The sequence below is a fragment of the Coccinella septempunctata genome, chromosome 3 (genome assembly GCF_907165205.1).
Source record: "Coccinella septempunctata chromosome 3, icCocSept1.1, whole genome shotgun sequence".
NCBI classification, from domain to species: Eukaryota; Metazoa; Arthropoda; class Insecta; order Coleoptera; family Coccinellidae; genus Coccinella; species Coccinella septempunctata.
Genome location: NC_058191.1, coordinates 21788968 through 21805868, shown reverse-complemented (window position 1 = coordinate 21805868; position 16901 = coordinate 21788968).

The following is a 16901-nucleotide window of genomic DNA, read 5'->3' as shown; positions in this document are numbered from 1 at the left end:
AAATTCTCCTATAAGGAATTATTATTATTATTATTTATTATCGCATTTCAGTGTTTTTCGTTTGTCATTGTTTCATTACTAATGGCCGTCTTCAATAAACCTATCTATCCATTGTTTCACTTACTGAAGATAGAAGAACCATCTGATTTCGTTTCTATGATCTATCTGTAGATATATTTTAGAATGGTTACCAATCGTCAGTAAGTGAAACGATGGATAGATAGGTTTATTGAAAACGGTCGTAAATGTATTTACTGAAACTCCCGACTATCTAAATGATTTTTCACGAATACGTCCATCTTTGATATAAAATCATTGAATATCTCACTCCTGGTTATGGAAGAAATAGTACATTGTTTACCGGGTACGGAGAGCCTAACATTCCTGGATTTCCTGGACGACTGTGAAGATTGTTTAGTAGAGGCGCAAGCAATATTCAAAACTTCTTCTTGAAACACCAAGCTCAAGATTATAGGGCAAAGAAATCTAAGATTTTAACGAAGTAATAAATCGAAAAATTTATCCACGAAACTCCAGGTAAACAAAATTCAATGATTAAGATAATTTACAAGGTTTTAATTTCCATTCAAATTCATTTTTAAGGTTGCTTTATTATTTGGTATTCCTGGAGCCTGCATGTAGAATGGATCAGTTAGTCTGAATGACTCTACACGATAAAGTAGACCTAGAATTTAAGCTTTCAATTATTAGCATACCTGATTCGAAGACAAACAATCCAAGATCATTTGTCGTTAATCAGATGTACTTGAATCCTATGTTTCGTTAAGGCCAGAAAATATGAACAGTGACTGAAGGGTTGTAGACATTTAGTAGGAATACATCAATTCAGAAAAATGCCTAAAATATAGTTGCTAGTTATTTGAACTTGGGAAATCCGACAGAATATACTGGTAAATGCAACAACATTGGTGCCAACATAACTAGTTTAAGGAGGTATGGCGGATGAAAATCATCAAACGTTGCTGAGGGATATATCGAAGAATCTCTTAACAATAAGGTTGAGGTGGTAAATAAAATTTTCACAGTACGAAATATTCAACAAAATAACCCTACCTATCGTATGTAGTCCAGAGTGTTTTTCATAGTTCTATTAATGTCCTCCAATTTTCAATATAATTGTACTAACTATCAAATAACTATAAATATAACAAACTGATTTCGAAATGTATTCTGCAATGCATCGAGATTTTCAAAATATAAATTAATTCCTTATAGACAACGTGTTTTCAAAAGCGGAAAAATATCTCTCTCTCTTTCTCTCTCTTGTAGTACTCAGCTAGTCCTACTCTATATCTGATAACCCTATGTACAGTCACTTCCGGGACACTCTGTATAATTGCTTGCAAAACTTTCATAGCTATCGTCCTTTTCGTGTCCTTTTCTTGTTTTCATGCTTTATCCCAACCCTGTTACAACCCGTCCTGCCCCACTGATTCTCTAACAACAAACCATTTCGAGTAAATTCCTACTTAAGTCCGTTTATAACCCCTAATAAAGCATCTAACGTCACCGTAAGTCTCAGAAGCCTTATTCATAATAATTGTTCTTCATTACCCAACAGAAGACTTGGGAGATTTTAAGCAGCCGTTGAATTTTGAACCCTCATGAATTCTATATTTTACGGTTGAACATTAGGAATTTTTGGTTGAAAGGTTCCGATAACAATCTCTCACTACTCACTCAATTCTAACTGCTCAATTATTATGCCATGTATGAATAAGAGCTTCTTATTTCAAGGATCAATATCGGAAGATTGTTGGATTTCCTGTAAAATATTTTGTATTTTTTCCAGCAAACATAATTAACTGATATAAGTAACACCTAACAGAGTGATTTCAAATTTACGTCACTGCTCTGGCGAAATGTGGGTCACAAATACAACCTATTGTATATTCTTCAGTTCTTCAGATCTTTTCATATTATATTATATCATAAGTTATAGATAAATAAATATTATCTCAGTATTAGACATTTTTCCTTAGACAGTAGACAGTGTCAAACCGAAGTGCAGATCACATTTATTCGACGATCTCTTCATACCTTTGTAAGTATGTACTGAGCAGTTTGCTGGCCTCGGCTATGTCACCGTAGTTGCCAATTACGAGGAAAAAAACGGTCTTCTGGCATGCTCCGCAAATCACATTAAGCAACACGAATAGAAGAAGATATTCAATTTTCTCGTACACAATCCAATTCAAAATCTCTCACAATATCATCCTAGCCTAGACAAAACAGCAAGGTATAATAAATAACAGTGTTGAAAGAAATAAATAAAGTCTGCACCTTACATCAAAACAACTTCCACTATAAAATAACGAGATGATCGAACACAAAAACAGAGGTTCTCAGATATTTTCATCATTTCTTCTTATTTAACCTTTTTGAGTCTCTGAAACACCATTATTGCTCAGAATCAGACCATCATAAACCAAACTTAAATGTTGGACGTCTTCCCTATAGTTCACCGTGTTGTTGGACCTTATATGAATCATTTCATTGATAGATAGGTTCGCAATCCAGAACTGTGACATTCTCGAAGTTGAATCTATGTCCTTCAGCATGAACGTGTGCAGTTAGAGCTGTTCATTGTGTGGTGTTTGATTTTTCTGTATCATTTTTATGATTCTGTTTTATCCTTTTTTGTAGCAATTGTTTTGTTTGACCTATGAAGCATTTTGTGCAGTTATGTCTTACATTCTATTTTATAAATTATTTCTTATTGTTGTAAAATTGGTGTATTTTCTTTCAGTTTTGTGTAAAATTTCTCTTTACTCTTTAGAACTAATGTTCCAGAATGCTGCAACATATTGTATACGCAGAATTTTTTTTTCTAGTGTTGTTATTTCTGAAGTTGTCCAAGTTCCTGAAAATTATTTCACTATTGAAAACATTGACGTCACCAATCATCAAATTACGTTGGGATGGACGATAATTTGCTGCCTAAGATATTCTCATATTCTCAGATACTGGTTATACCAGACATTGGTACCGATGTCAGTAACCAATTTTAATTGAAAATCCTTGTAAGGCAATCCTGAAGAGAGCAAAAAAATTAAATAGATAACCTCACCATTTTATGCTGAGCAGCCATTCACTATTTGATCAAAATACTTACATAAATGTTGGGAAAAAGAAATTTCATAATTTTCACTTTCAGTCTTTGATGTACCTATGAATATCATGCATTACAGTAACCATATGATGAAGTCGTCGAAAAAAGCGTCGAAAAAATATTCCTTGAAAAATTCAATTGTCTCGAGAAAAGCCATTCAAATGTTATGATGGATGAAAAGTTTTGGGGAAAACTTGAACTTACCGATCATAATACCCATCACCTTTTAATGCTCATTTGATATTTTCCCTATATAGATAAGAGAAAATTCAAATCTTCTTAAGAATATCATTTCATTCTCAAGTGACCGTTACAAAACTTATCAAAAGGGAATACGTATTGTATAACTGACAGGTTTCTTATTTATGGCATTGGGCTCTCACAGATTTTGAAATGGGGTGGGTTATTAAATCGGTTGACTCGTTAATGGGATCAGTCTCAGGTATGTCTTACAAATTTACTATCTCTATATGAATAATTGATTCTACTCATTAACTGTATTTTCGTCTTTCCTATAATATACTCTGTATGCAATTTGGAATTTATGTTTTTGTCTAGTTTCACTTCTTAGTACCTACCTCCTTTGATATATGTTCGTTGATACAGATTATGAGACCATTCCTATTGATGTTGCCGACCCTATTTTCATTTTCGAACAGCATATATATTATGATTTACTGAAATTCACAATCATCTGTAATAAATCATCTTCAAATAAAAGTTGTTAGGTACTTATCAGGGAGAAAAAAGATATTATGTTTTTACCTCGACCTTGATTTTTCTATATAAAAAGATATATTTTCTAGTAAATTCATATTTTTCATAACCTTTTCGTTTGAAACTTTTCCTCATTGGATTTCAATCATTATTTTTCTAATTTTTTCCAACCGTTTGAATAAAATTCAATTCAAGATTCGATAATATCAGATGAAAAAAGTTTCAAATGAAAGTAACTACTCCTTTTATATGCACTAAAAAATACTCCTTTCCACTTAATGAGATCGTATTGACCTCGAAATAACCTTGAAGTCAATGCCATGGTCAAAAAACTGTTTATTTTCTGTCCCCCTTGGTACCTAAAAATTTTTATTTGAAACTTTTTTTTCTTAAGTATGTAGAGTCCGGGAGAGTTGAACCCTTTTTCACTCTGAAGCCACTTAAGTTGTATCTGTAAATGGTATCAACTTGTTTTGCCAAAATAGCCCAAATAGGTAACGATGGATAATAGTAGAGTGATGGTGAGGTGAACATTTTGAGTACAGCAATTCTTTTTTAGGAACCGAAAATTGGCTCATGTCTCCCTAACCCATGGGAGAGTTGAATAGGGGGCGAGAGATACTTGACCATAAGTTTTTTATCAGGAAAAACACTGAAAAAAACAATTTCCAATGACCAACGATTGTCTATGTCAAGGTTGTCATCATTAGATGTATCGTCTATGAAATACATATTTTCCGAGATGTTGTAACCTTTTTGAACCTTTGAATATTTTTTTGTATTTAATTCTATTATTCAATTTTTTTTTTGGAGCAAACTATTATCTAAGCTCAGTGTGGGAAACTTGGACCACTGATTATGTCTCCCGACCATAGCATGGGTCAAGTTTCCCGCACTCCCTTTTAGTCTTTTCAACATACAATATTAATCAATGAAAGCAATGAAGATAAATAACACCACGCACCTATTAAACTCTTCAGACAGTGTAAAAAACAAAAATTATTCAATTTCTTACTTCCCAACAACAAAAATCATGTTCAACCCTCTCATGTCCGAACTGTTATTCTGATGGCGGCCAAAATGGGTCCGCCACTAGTTGTGCCTTGTTACGAGTATCCGTCTGTTCCGATATTCCTGAACAGTACTCTCAGTATTTCAGAGACGATGCCTATTGGCCCAGTCGTTCGAGTTCTATTGTTTTTCGATTGCGGGCCAGTAAAACCAGCAATATCGGAAAAGGCCCTGAGTCGCAAGCTTTTTACGATGCCGGTAGCGCGAAATTTGAATTGACATAGTTGAGGTGGTTCAAGTCTCCTACCTGAGCAAGTCTCCCACAGTCCCACTTAGTTTTTGAGATAATTTATTGTCCTAATTTAAATGCCACACACAGTATAATACAACAGATTTGTTCTGTTGAAATTATCTTAATATCTTTAGTATATATGTATTTATTTTCATTCATTACTTTCAGTGACCAGTTCGCACTCAGCACTTACTCAGCATACACTGAAATCCAGTAACTGTACAGAGCTGCTGCACTTGAAAAGCAGCGATGGTAATAATGCGGTAACTGTATCAAAACGGAACGTACCTACCTATATGTCTCGCTGAACTGTAGGTACAGTACAAACAGCGTTTTTTGATATACAGCTTTACCTGCTACAGTAGAGCGTTGCTGCACTTCAAATACAGCGATGGTTTTGCAGTTACTGTAAAAAAAAGTTTCGATACATTTCAATACAAATTTTTAGTAACGAATTAGTTCTGTTGATATTACTCCAATATCATTTTTAGTTTTCCAGTAATTCACTAGTAGTCAGTGAAACTGTTTTTTTAGGCCATCAATATTGCAACTCAATCTGTTTCGTTGGAGTGAGTTCCATATCATTATGAATTTTGGAGTTACGATTTTCTTCCAATGAGTAGGTAGGTACTGGAAAAAAAGTAAACAAGCTCCCTTGGGAGCGGCTTCTCGAAAACAAGTGCAATTTTGTCGTAAATCAGATGTGTTAAGATTGCGGCAGTTTTTATTCAATTGAGAGAAATTGAAAAATTAACTCACTATTTTATGCGAAGCAGATATTCATTCTTTTGTTAAAAATCTTATATAAATGTTGGGAAATGGGAAAAAGAAAATTTTGTAATCTTCATTTTCTGGGTTTGATGTATGAATATCATGCATTAATAACCATATGATGAAGTCGAAAAAAGCGTCGAAACAATATTCCTTGAAAAATTCAATTGTATCGAGACAAGCCATTCAGAAGTTATGATGGATGAAAAAATTTGGAGAAAACTTAAACTTTCTGTTAATAAGTAATTAATAAGTAATCAGGTAATTCAGGGAAACTTATTCCGTTCATAATACTACGTTTTAAAGCTCATTTGATGTTTCCCTGTATAGATAAGAGAAAATCCAATTCCGAATATTCTTAAGAATATTATTTCAAATGACCGTTACAAAACTTATCAAAAGGGAATATTTACTGTATAACTGACATGTTTCTCATTTGTGGCATTGGGCTTTCACAGATTTTGAAATGGGGTGGGTTGTTGAATGGGTTGACTCATTAATGAGATCTTTCTCAACTCAAGTATGTTTTCACAAATTTAATTTTTTCGTCGACCTCATAATGAGCACTCCGCTTAACGTACACGTAATTACCCATTAATGATCCCCCTTTAATGGTAGCTATATTTCTTATGCATCATTATGGGCAACCGAACATAGAGGTAATTGAGCAGTCATCCGAATAATTATTTTATTTGTATATCTAATTGATTTTCGGATTAGCGTGTGAATTGAGGAAATATGGTATATATTACAGAAAAATGATGATAATTCGAGGGCCTATCAATATACAACTTCAGATTCTACCAGCTCCACACATTCCTTTCAACAGCTATTCTAGGGAACGATATCAATGTGATTCACCCAAAATATCACAAATGTCGAATATGCCCTCCATATTTAAACTCGAGTTGTTCAGTCGGCGTCATAAATATCAACATTCCAATATGAACATAGAACATTTAGAACGTGTCAAATTTGAATAGCTATTGATAGTTATTGATGGAAAATTTTTTGCAATCAAGAATTCTCTCTTTCTCAAAATAAAATCAACTGAAAAATCTTGTATCTATTCGATTATTAATTTAGGGATTAATGATCTCGAATTTCAAATATCTCAATCATTAAAGGCGGAAACACGCGACGCTAGCTGAGGCGTCTGGAACGGGTAGATTGTACGCCGTGTCATCGAGTCGGGTGTTCATAATATGATTCTGGTCAATAGAAAACAATACATTTGATTCGACTCACGTTTCATCATGTCGCGTCGCGTTTTAATAATGTGTTTACGCCTTAACTGCTGTCGTAATAAACTAGTTAATTGATAATAGATTATTATGGTTGTACAATACTTTCATTCGCCCTATGCTTCCCAATGCTATTCATTTCCGTCTTAATTCAAAAACGGATCGATGAATTCATCTCATTTTCAACATGTACAAACAGAAGAAAGGAGCAAGGAGACCCACGTTTCGTTTTTGAAAAAAAAAATGAATATTTTTCTGTTTAACTCAGTTTGAAAATGGTGGTATTTATAAATGAGTATAAATTCGAATGCAAAAGTAATGGTTCGAAATAATCAACATCAGTATTTCCGTATAAAGACCTTCTTCATGATAACGAAAAAAAAATTATTTTTTTTTTCAATTTTCCTCGATTTTTGAAGGAAATAAGATTAATTCACCCGCCTCTCAACAAACTCCACCCTTCTATTTCTGAGTAGCCAATTACAATTTATTTTGCTCTTGCATTCAGATTTATGACAGTCGACCAGCTTTTATGAGGGTTAATTTTATAATAACAAAAGGACGGGTTATACACTCGACTCTTGCAGAAAATTCAATACAGACAAGATTTATAACATCCTCCTTAAATTTACGTGAAAATAAAGTTTTGGGAGTCGGACTATATGTACCAGTAAATTCTAAAAGAACTTTTAGAGTTCAATGATATGTAGGTACCTATATAAAACATTTAAAATTCGTTATTTTTACGAGTCATCGAAAGTTTCGGCTAATATTGTTGGTAAGGGGGTGAATTTTAGGGGGTCTCTTCTTATGGATTGGTTGGGGACGATGATTTGATGGAGGTCAAATGTCTCCAATCAATCAAAGAAAAGCAAAGGCACTACAAGAAACCACACTGCTACTCGATGGAGTTCTGACGAAGCTGCCTTGCTCAGGAAATATTTTCGAAGTCCTTCAATTTCCTGGGACATACGGTTGGACAAATCAACAATTCCTCTACCCCCAAGATGTCGTGGCAGCTCTGTCCGTTCTACTGAGCTTTTGGGGTGATGTTTATTGTGTTTAGTCAGCATCGTCCTTATTTTTCTCTGTAAAGCTGCTAAATCGGTGGTCGTCCAAGAGATGATACCAATGGAATAGCTCAGCGCCGAGCAAGCGTAGGTGTTAATCGCTTTTATCAGATTCTTACTGTTAAGACCAGTTCTCATTATCCTTCTCAATCTTCGGGTGAACTCCTCCATTCTTTCTTCATCTGGGTCTGATTGATTTTTCTTGCCTGTTTTATGCCTTAGTTAACTTTAGGTAGGTAAGAATTTTAGGGGGTCCGTTTCATACACAGTTCGGGCTTACGGAGCAGCTCTCAACCACTCCTTGACACAATTTTGTGAAAGTGCTTCTGCACAAGAAGAAACTGAATACCCGCGGGAGTACGAAAAAAAGGCGATAAAACTGTAAGAACATTAAAAAAATATAAAGGTAACCCGGTGCGAATAATTTATTGACCCTGAGTATCCATTCCTGGGAGCCTCTCCTTATGGATTGGTTGGGGACGATGGTTTGATAGAGGTCAAATGTCTTCAATCAATCAAAGAAAAGCTAAGGCACTACAAGAAACCGCACTGCTTCACCATCGTGGATGGTAGAATAAGGTAATTCTAAACTAATTCGTTAGCTTCGAAGAAATATCATTTTCTATCATTATTTTTAACAAGTGCAAGGACAATTGAATATCTGTAAAAAATTTTTTGTGATTTCGTTCTATATTCAGATGATGATTCTCAAATAGAAAGAATAGAATGTGACAAGGCACTGTGGAAAAATATCATTTTGCCAAAACTGGAGCAGTTCTATATGAATTGCATTCTTCCTGAATTCATAGATGGGAGAATACCAAGAGGAATGCGAGCACGGGATAAAAATGAAACCTGGCAATAATTTTGAAAATAAAATATTCCGAATTTCATACAGTTCTCCTTTCCCAGATCATCAGTTTCTAAATAATTATTATACTTATTCACTATCATCACAGCTGTAATCATTGATTCAGGGCCTGTTAATTTGTATACTGCAAGATATTTCTGTTCTTCCTCGATCCTAAAGCATCATTAGCTGATGCAATGAAATGTCTACATATTTTTTGTGCTCGTTTCAGGTCCTTTCGTACCAAATTGAGAATTTTTCGATTTTCAACAATATTTATTTCCGCTTCTCTGTCACTAACATCGCGCTCCTATAAGAGGAAGTGATTCGAAATAAACAAAATCTTTAGTAGACCCTTTTATTAGGGATAATAAACACATAAACTCAACTATCCTTTGCTTGCTGTCCCCTCAGGCAAAAGGTCTTGTAGCGAAAAAAGTGGGTGGAGCTATTGTCTTGGTGGGACGAAAATATGTTCAGTTAAAGAAGATTAAATAACTATTAAAGATTTTGGGTAAATGTATTTATCGATGAGAGTGTTGCATAATTGAAAGGTGATCTGCCCTTTTGGGCGAATATTCCTGTTTCTTTGGGAAAATTGCAAATATGATCAATGTCCTTCGTATGCGACCGTGAAAAATTGGACTGCGAGCTTCAAAAGAGGTAAATTTTCCATTGAATATAATGGGAAGGCCAGTTTCTGTGTCAGTCCCCGAAAATATCGATGCAGTTTATGACATGATTTTATCAGACCGTCGAATTGGGCTAAAACGGATATCTGAAGCACTGAATAGTTCATACGAACGCGTTCATCATATAGTTCACGTCAATTTGGACATGAGAAAAATTGCTGCAAAATGGATTCCCAAATGTTTGAATGTTGACCAAAAGCGTGCAAGGGTAGAAGAATCGCGTTCGATCTGTGCTCGATTTGAAAACGATGAAGACTTCTTAAACCGAATTGTTACTATGGATGAGACTTGGGTACATTTCTACCATCCAGAAACAAAGCAACAATCGATGGAATGGCGACACTCTTGGTTCTCCAAGACCTAAGAAGTTTCTTGTCCAAAAATCTGCTGATTGATTTTTTTGGATAAGGGTAGATCAATAACCGGAGATCACTATTCGATATTACTGACCACTCTACGGAAAAAAATAAAAGAGAAAAGACACGGATAGCTATCCAAAGGTGTTTTGTTTTTGCAGGACAACGTCCCTGCACACAAATCTCATGGTGCCATAGAAAAAAATTCGTGATTTAGGGTTTGAATTACTAGAACATCCCCCTTATTCACCAGATTTGGATCCGACTATCATCTCTTTTTCATGTGAAAAAAAGTTTAAAAGGTCGTAAATTTCCTTCCAACGTTGAGGTAATAAATGCTGTGGAGGTCTGGTTTGCAGAGCAAGAAGAATAATTTTTTTCAAAGGTCTAGAGACGTTGCAGCTTCGCCGTAATAAATGTATCCAATTAAGAGGAGAATATGTTGAGTAATGAAATATTTTGACGTTGGAATTTTGTTTGGTTCTATAGTAGGCTAAGAATTTTTCAATATATCCTCGTATAGTATCATTTCATACATTGGAGCACTTTTTTGTGAACTGAGCAAGGCTTTCGATTGTCTTTCACGAAAACAGCTTCTGGAAAAATTGAAATTTTATATGATTGATCAAAGTGCGATTTTTATGATCGAGTCCTTCCTCACAGACCGAAAACAGTGTGTAGAGCATGGACTTTATATGTCTAAAATGTGTGATGTTAAGTGTAGTGTTCCCCAGGGATCAGTTCTTGGGCCCCTTCTCTTAATTATTTACATAAATGACCTTCCAAACAGTGACCACGAAGCTGACTACATCATTTTTGCCGACGACACAACAGTTTTAAAAAAGGCTAAATCCATCGAACTTCTTCTGGATAACTGGTTTCACAGCAATCAGCTCCAGTTGAATGTAGATAGGACAAAGTTTATGTATTTCAATGAGAGATATGGAGGGAATAGATGCAGAGGGTCCGGTTAGGTTCCTGGGTGTTAACATTGATGGTAAATTATCTTGGAGCCCTCACGTAGATAACGTCTGTCTCAGTGTATCGTCTTACATTTATGCATTGAGGACCTTGGCTGGAGTGGTATCTAGTAGGGTATTGTGTAGTGTTTATCATGCATTTATAGGATCAAAGGCGTCATACGGAATTTTGTGTTGGGGCCATGATCCTAACGTAAAGCGACTTGGTTTACAGAGAAGAGCTATCAGGGTAATGAGTCAACTTGGTTACAGAGATGACTGTAGAAGAAATGCTTTCAGGGAAAAAAATTTTTCACACTCCCTTGTTTGTATATATTTCAATGTTTGTTACATGTGAGGTCTCATGTGGGTGAATATAGGACAAACCAAGAAGTTCATGATCATTGTACACGTCAAGGAGGGCAGATATATACCGACTTCCACAGGATCAATAAAGTAAAATGTGGGGTAACGTATTACGGGCCGAAATTTTTCAATAGGCTGCCCACTACAGTAAAGATGGCTACATTAGGGAAGTTTAAAATTATGGTGAAAGAGTATTTACTGCAAAAATGATTTTACTCATGTTAAAAATTGAGCGAAGCCCCCTCCGACCTCTCTCTAGTCGACGTTCCTGACCAGCTCCGGTGGCCACGTATGGTACCTCGATTCTGCGGTGCGCTGGCTGAACGACGCAGCGGCCCCACTTTCAGTGTTTTTCAGAAGTGAAAAACCACACATTTACACATTTTCTTAAAGATTCTCTTTGTTAGCACCGTTGTAGTAATTTCTTTCTGCTATCATTCTGATTTTGTAACACCTCATTTTAAGTTCACCTCTTTTAGTTGTTCTCAATTTTCAAGTCTTCTCGCACAATCCTGGTGCTAAATTGTTCTTCTCATAAGGTAAAGTACACTCAGACTACTCACAATTATTAATTACACCATTTTCATGATAATTTCATTCTCATGAAATTAGTCCACGTGCAAGAGATTTTAGAATCTTGAAATAGATTCATAATCCTTGCTAGCACCGCTCAATTGAAATGTCCACTCAAGACAAATCGAACCATTGCCTTCTCAGAAATATATATTTTATTATATTTCATAATTTATATAGATTTTCAGACTTCTCTAGATCTTCTCACATGAAAATGGGTATGTAGCACCAGGATTGAAACTTCTCAAGTCCATATCATATATTGATTACTGATTTATTGTCTGCTCATGATATTCCTCTTTATTAGAATCAGTTTGATCATTTTTTAAGACAACTCTTATGATCACCTCCATGTACATATGACTAATTACTGTTGTTGAGTTTCAGATAAATGAATCCTCATATTCTCCAGGGTGGACCTTGGATGTAGCTGTTTTCCTCAGACACCTCAACTTTAGTTAAACGATCATGATAATGCTCGATACACCTCGACCTAGGCTCCACCCTGGAAAGTCTGCTCGAGTACTCGTGCCCACTCATTTGGTATGGTCTACTCCTTATAATTTGTACGCTTATTGATTCTTTTCTATATTCATTCATCGGACTCAACATACATGTTAGTTTTCGCAGCCTTCAGCACATCTCAAAAATCTACGATTAGGGATTTGACTCAGTACTCTCTTGACTTCTCTTAATTTATCAATTGTTTCTTCCGTTTTTCTGATGAACGTTCTAATCGTGCTTACTTGTAAGCAGTTCGTCTCTGTAAATGTTGAATTCAATGATAAATTTTTGCACTCTTCAAGATCATCTCAATGTATATGAATTATACTATGTTCTTCTCAGATCAATTATGATTGTCCTTTTCCTTTTTAATTATTATTGAGCTTCTCATTTAATTAGAATTTATTGCCCTTTTCATATTATTTTTAATATTCTAGTGCTTCTCAAATTCATTAATTCTGTGCTTCTCATTTAACCTGTGCGACTCTTGTTCTGCTCATACTTACATTATAATTATTGATCAACTCAAATTTAATGTATCGATTTCTCGTTGATGATCAGACTTAGACATTGCAGTTTCACCTCTGGACTATTTCTGACTAAGTCTGACATCAAGTGACTTCTCATTTGAACTGCTCTGGACCATCTCTTGTTTTTAGTTGAATAATGTCTCTCTGAGTTTATAGATGTGGTTAATATTAGTTGCTTTTACTGTATTAGCTTCATGCAGGTGACATATTCATTTTATGATTGTGAACGATACTCAATAAATGTTTTTATACCATCTCCAACTCAATTATATTTTCATACAGTCCACTACTCTTTAATTACAAAATCATAAGACCCTCGATTTTGAACAACTCAATAGAGGAATTCCTTTCTTGAGATTTTTCTGATTTTCAGAAGTAATATATTTTTTTGTTCATTTTTTGTTGATGTATGTAAGCATCGTTAGTATGTATTAGCACGAATAAACTATTATTATGACTTTAGCCTTGCGGCTTTCACACTGCTCTCCAGAGGAAAATTCACTCATCCCAGATATCTCAGATATCAAAAGGGCTCTGTTGGAGCCCTTTCCAGGTTTTCGGGCTCGTGGTGGTGGTCGGGTCCGGGTCGATCCTCGCCTCCCTGCTGTAGGTTGGATTCCTGCTCCACCCGCACCTCCTGTCGGCGCAGACGGTGTTCCTCTGCATTCCCCATGTACTTGCGTACAGTTCTCGCCGTTCCGAGCAGTACCGCCTTCTGCATGACTCTATAGATATTTTCGTCCAACTGAAGTTTCCTCAAGTTCTCCAGTAGTTTCTTCGGTATCAGGCCTGTAGATGAAATGACAATAGGGATGGTCTTGATATCTTTCAGCTTCCACTGTCTTCTGGTTTGTTCCTCGAGATCTCTGTATTTTGAAATTTTTTCAGTGTGCCTATCTAGAAGATTGTTATTATTTGGAATCGCCTAATCGATGAATAGTGCTCTGTCCTCATCCTTATTGAGCAATATGAGGTCTGGTCTATTGTGGGTTATTTTCCGGTCTGTCAGAACCGTGCGATCCCAGTAGAGCTTGTGATGTTCATTTTCCAACACAGCATCCGGATGGTAATTGTAATAAGGAACCTTTTTCGAACCTAGAAGTTGGTGTTTTAGTGCCAATTCTTGATGAAGAATCTTGGCAACAGCATCATGTCTATTTTTGTACTCCGTGCCCGCGAACTTCTGACATCCCCCGGTGATGTGCTGGATAGTTTCATGTGTCGCACAGCCATAACGACAGCTATCGTCCGCCACTGAGACATCCTTGGCGATATATTTCATGTAATGTAATAATAATAATATTATTATTACATTATTATATTATCCTGATTCTCCGTTGGTACCGTAAGCACCTCTCAGAAGCTCTGTGAGCTTGTACGAGTTCGGAGAACCAGTTGTGGTGTTCTGTGTAGGCTTTGTTACTATGTCCTTACACCACCCTAGGTTTCAACCCAACAGTGAAGGTCCCGTACCCTCATCGACTAGAAAATTTCTTCTCTAGCTCGGGATCGACTTAGTAACTTGCGGCTGCGGAATACTGAGCCGACGCTTTAATCACTAAGCCACGGACACTATATACAGGATGTCCAATTCGAGTGCAAATTCGTCGTTTCTGGAGTACTGGACATATTTGAAATCTGAAAATTGGACCATCTGATATTGTTCCAAATTCTCTACTGAGCTAACATATTTTTGGATCCTGAGCATTTCCGGTTATACAAGAAGTGGAAATAAATTTGTTCAAAAATTTTTTTCCATGTTTTCGTTTCTGATTTGAGTTAGTATTTAATGCGGAATACATTCATGTTAGAACATGAATGAATAGTTTTCAAAATATCGAAAAACACTGAACAAAAGGGAGATATGCCAATTTATTATTATGTTCGTTATTCCTATTCGAAATATTTTAAGCACAAACCATTTGCACATTTTTGAAGTCGAAGAATGTGGGCATATTGTACATTTCCCGAATTTTGAAAAAGTTGTCACAGGGTCTTCCAAATGTTTTGTCAAAAATTGGGATCAAGATTTGCGCACAACTTTCGTTTTTCAAATTAGAACATTAATTTTTATGATTGCGTTGGAGTTTGTTAAGATGTCTAAAACACTGGTGTGTGCACTTGTCACTTCTTGCAAGTATCAACATTTGACGAAATCGGGATATGGGATCAGTTTCGTGGCGGCGCTACCATGTCATTTGATTCGTTCTATCTTTGTTCTACTTAAGGAAGTCCAATGATCTCTCGAAATTAAAACAAAATCGATCAGTGAATACACCAGAGTTTTAGAGATCTGTCAAGAAAATCAATGATAGTGTTCCAATATGTCAATGCTCTTAAAATGAATAATTCCTAAGTTATTCAGGATTTTCTGAATTTATGTCGTACGTAGAGTCAAATAAATAAAATATGCTTTATATCAATAATATAGGTATAGTCATACCTAGAAGATGAATTATCCCAATATTTCTGAAGTGACGGATCTTATAATCTTATCGGAAATTGTTTTATTCATTGAAATTCTGTATTTTGCGTTTTTTTCAAATAAATGAATTCAGAAAGGAGGTCTGTCACTTGTGGATTATTGGAAAAATTTATCTTCTGTGACCATAGATTATTGATATGAAACATATTTCATGAATTGTACTCTACGTATACGACATAAATTCAGAAAATCCTAAATACCTGGGAATCCTGGGACAAGTTTTCCAAAATTCAGGAAATATACAATATTTCCACATTCTTCGAATTCGAAAATTCACATACACGATTTCTCCTCTATCACATCATACAGAAAATAATCATGTTATATCGCATTTATTTTGTAGGACGACATAAAGGAGTATTCGAAACAAATTTGCGTTTTTCGATATATCGTACAGGATGTTTAAAAAATGATTTCTGCAAATTATACTTAGGTCTTAAAAACGCTATAGGTGGATGATTTTCTGCAAATATTTCTATCTAGTATGAAAAATTATGAATAACCCTAAAAAATTTAAAATCTTATCATAAAGTGAAGACGGACATTCCACATGCTGCACAACAATGAGAATAGCTTAGCCAGCAAATTATCGTCGATCTCAACAAATAATAACATTTCACGTACTAATTGCCGAATGAGAAGTCGACAATTATTTAAGGTAAGTAACGTGCGTTCAAAAATATTCGTCGTCAAGTAGGCTATGAAATTTTGAAGGCTGATGTTCGGTGGCTGAACGTATGTCTTTCCTTGAATTACTTCATCTTCCCAAAATGTAAACAATGATGACATTAACCTATATATCGTAATTTTGTAAGGAAAGGCACTTTTAAGAAAAAGTTACCTGTAAATTTCACCCAACGTGCGAAAAGCATTCCTTTCATTGAGTGAGATGACAAGAATCCAAACATTCTGAGGCGGTTAGAAAAATTCTTCGTAAAAATTTTAACCGTCCACTATTTTCATACGTAAGAGACATGAATCTTGAATTGATCGTGGTATTATGTTTTTTTTGTAAGAAGGTTCTAGCTACTTCAGTCATATGAATAAATCACAGTAAGAATCTCAATAATATGTTTATTAATTCTCTATAAATATTGAATTGATTCAGTCATTACTGAAAATCCATGATAATAATAATAATCTTTATTTAGTAATAGATACTAGTTACAAATTATGAATATCATCAAGTAACAAACTAAAAGTATTGCTCCTTAACATAAGAAATCAACAGTTTTCTAAAGGCAGTATATCTGTTACAAGTCTTCAGTGCACCAGGTAATTTATTGTAGCATATGAAGCCACCAACCAGAGTGGAACCCATTGTTAAATTAGTACCATATGTCCCGAC